The following is a 4,198-nucleotide window of genomic DNA, read 5'->3' on the forward strand; positions in this document are numbered from 1 at the left end:
GAAAGCAATCTGCAGATTCAATGCAATCCCCATCAAAATTCCAACTCAGTTCTTCACCGAGTTAGAAAGGGCAATTTGTAAATTCATCTGGAATAACAAAAAACCTAGGAAAGCAAAAACTATTCTCAATAATAAAAGAACCTATGGTCTAATCACCATGCCTGACCTCAAGCTGTACTACAGAGCAATTGTGATCAAAACTGCACAGCTACAGACAGATAGATCAATGGAATAGAATTGAAAACCCAGAAATGAACCCACACACCATGGTCACTTGATCTTTGACAAAGGAGCTAAAACCATCCAGTGAAAAAAAGACAGCATTTTCAACAAATGGTGCTGGAACAACTGGCAGTTATCATGTAGAAGAATGCTAATTGATCCATTCTTATCTCCTTGTACAAAGCTCAAGTATAAGTGGATCGAGGAACTCCACATAAAACCAGACACACACTGAAACTTATAGAGGAGAAAGTGGGAAAAAGCCTTGAAGATAAGGGCACAGGAAAAAAATTCCTGAATAGAACAGCAATTGCATGTGCTATAAGATTGAGAATCGACAAATGGGCCCTCATAAAATTGCAAAGCTTCTGTAAGGGAAAAGACACTCTCAATAAGACAAAAAGGTCACCAACAGAGTAGGAAAGAATCTTTACCAAACCTAAATCTGATACAGGACTAATATGAAGCTAGAGACACAAAGAACTCAAGAAGCTGGACTCCTGAAAATCAAATAACCCTATTTAAAAAATGGGGTACAGTGCTAAACAACGAATTCTCAACTGAGGAATACCGAATGGCTGAGAAGCACCTGAAAAAATGTGCTACATCCTTAATCATCAGGGAAATGCAAATCAAAATAACCCTGAGATTTCACCTCATACCAGCCAGAATGGCTAAGATCAAAAATTCAGGTGACAGCAGATGCTGCCGAGGATGTGGAGAAAGAGGAACACTCCTCCATTGTTGGTGGGATTGCAAGCTTGTACAACCACTCTGGAAATCTTTCTGGCAGTTCCTCAGAACATTGGACATAGTACTACCGGAAGATCCAGCAATACCTCTCCTGGCCATATATCTAGAAGATGTTCCAACTGGTAAGAAGGACACATGCCCCACTATGTTCATAGCAGCCTTATTTATAATAGCCAGAAGCTGGAAATAACCCAGATGTCCCTCAACAGAGGAATGGATACAGAAAATGTAGTACATTTACACAATGGAGTACTACTCAGCTATTAAAAACAATGAATTTGTGAAATTCCTAGGCAAATGCATGGACCTGGAGGGTAACATCCTGAGTGAGGTAACCCAATCACAAAAGAACTCACATGATATGTACTCACTGATAAGTGGATATTAGCACAGAAACTTAGAATACCCAAGATACAAGATACAATTTGCAAAACACATGAAACTCAGAAGAATGAAGACCAACGTATGGACACTTTGCCCATTCTTAGAGTTGGGAACAAAACACCCATGGAAGGAGTTACAGAGACAAAGTTTGGAGCTGAGACGAAAGGATGGACCATCCACAGACTGCCACACCCGGGGATCCATCCCTTAATCAGTCTCCAAACGCTGACACCATTGCATATGCCAGCAAGATTTTGCTGAAAGGACCCTGATATAGCGCTCTCTTGTGAGGCTATGCCGGTGCCTGGCAAACACAGAAGTGGATGCTCACAGTCAGCTATTGGATGGAACACAGGGCCCCCAATGGAAGATCTAGAGAAAGTACCCAAGGAGCGAAAGGAGTCTGCAACCCTATTGGTGGAACAACAATATGAACTAACCAGTACCCACAGAACTGGTGTCTCTAGCTTCATATGTAGCAGAAGATGGCCTATTCGGGAAGAAAGGCCCCTTCGTCTTGCAAACTTTATATGCCTCAGTACAGAGGAATGCCAGGGCCAAGAAATGGGAGTGGGTGAGACGGGAGTGTAGGGGGGAAGGTATGGGGGGACTTTTGGGATAGCATTTGAGATGTAAATGAAGAAAATACCTAATAAACAAAAAAAAATTTAAAGACCATGTAACATAAAAGTAGACCTACTATAATACCATCTGACTTTGTAATAGAGACCCTAAAAGCAGGAAGGGCCTAGACACATATTCTATAGACTCTATGAGGCCAAAGATGCCAATCCAGACTATTATACCTTGCAAAACTTTCAATCAAATATATAAAGAAAATAAGATAGCCCATGATAGAAAAAAAAAAAAAAACAAATTTAAACAATATCTATCCAGCTCTGCAGAAGACACTAGAAGGAAAACTTCAAGCTAACCACAGAAGTGGTAGACCATACCCCCAAATAATAGGGATCAAGCAAAAGTGCTCTCAATAACAATGGTCTCAATTCTCCAATAAAAAGACACAGTCTAACAGAATGGACTAAAAAACAGGACCTATCTTTTTGCTTCATCCAAGAAACACTCCTTAACATAAGAGAATACATTTACCCCAGAGTAATAGGATGGAAAAATATATTTTAAGCAAATGCACCTAAGATGGAAGCTAGTGTAATCATTTTAATAACTGACAAAATAGACTATAAGTTAAAAAAATTAATCATAAGAATATGGAATTACATTATATATTCATAAATGGAAATTCCACCAAGAGGACATTGCAATTCTTAATATTTAGTCACTAAATGCAGGCATTCAAGTTTGTAAAAGAAGCACTACTACAGTTTAGATCACATTTTAACCTTAAAACAGTCACAGTGAGAGAGATCAGTACCCCACCCTGTCAATAGACAGGTCATCCAGGCCAAAAAAAAAAAAAATTTCTGGACTAACTGACCTTATAAACCAAATGGACCTAACACATATTTCAGAACATTTCACCCAAACACAAAAAAATATACCTTCTTCTCATCAGCTCATGGAACTTTCCCCAAAACTGACCACACACACAGACACAAAGCACATCTCAACAGATACAATGTTCATATCTTATCTGACAGCCATGGATTAAAGCTGTATATCAGAAATAACAGACGGCTTACAAACCCATGGAAACTGAACAACTCTCTACTGAATGAAAAATGAGTCAAGACAAAAATTAAGAAAGAAATTAAAGACTTTCTAGAATTGAATGAAAATAAACATACAGCATACACAAACTTATATGATGCAATGAAGCAGTTCTAATGAGTAAGTGCATAGCACAAAGTACCTATATTTTAAAAAAAATGGAGAGAACCCTAGAAGACTGAAGTAAAATTACAATGCTACTTTATTGATTGTTTCTATTTCTAAGAACAAATAGGGGTCTTGGTCCTGGGACTCCGCCGAAAAGTAGTCTGCACAGGTGAGAGTGTGCATACAGAAGCAGACAGCTTCTGGGACAGGCGGGAGCCACAGAGCTTCTGAGGCAGCGCCCATTTCAGGCTCCAGACATCCGACCACCTCCCCAGCCAGAGGACAGCTGTCCACCCCGCACGGAAGGCTTTTGCCTCAGGAACAGTGGGAGCCATCTTGGTCTCAGGACTCCACCAAAAAGTAGTCTGCACAGGTGAAAGTGTGCACACAGAAGCAGACAGCTTCAGGGACAGGTGAGAGCAACAGAGCTTCTGAGGCAGAGCCCTTTTCGGGCTCCGGACATCTGACCACCTTCAGGTCCACTGCAGCACCGGGGTTCCTGGCCCGGGGAGTCTCCAGACACCCGCAAGGACCCACACAGGATCCCCCACATGATCCTAAGAGCTCTGGTGCATGGAACACAGCATCTGCTCCAATCCAATCACGCAGGACCTGGGACTGCATTAACAAGGGAAACAGATAACCCAGCCTGATTAGGGACACAAGTCCCTTCTGGTTCACTCCAGCACCTGGGTTCCTTGTGCACTGAGTTTCTGGACACCCCCAAGTTTCTCACAGGACCCTCCACGGGATCTTGAGACCTCTGGTGAGTGGAACACAACTTCTGCCAGGAGGCAGGTTCGAACACCAGATATCTGGGCACCTTCACTGCAAGAGGAGAGCTTGCCTGCAGAGAATACTCTGACCACTGAAACTAAGGATAGAGCTAGTTTCCCAGGTCTGCTGATAGAGGCAAACATAATCACCTGAGGAACAAGCTCTAACCAGAGACAACTATAACAACTAGCTCCATAGATTACCGGATGGCGAAAGGCAAATGTAAGAATCCTAATAACANAAATCAAGACCACTCACCATCATC

The sequence above is a fragment of the Mus caroli genome, chromosome 7, assembly GCF_900094665.2.
Source record: "Mus caroli chromosome 7, CAROLI_EIJ_v1.1, whole genome shotgun sequence".
Classification (NCBI taxonomy): domain Eukaryota; kingdom Metazoa; phylum Chordata; class Mammalia; order Rodentia; family Muridae; genus Mus; species Mus caroli.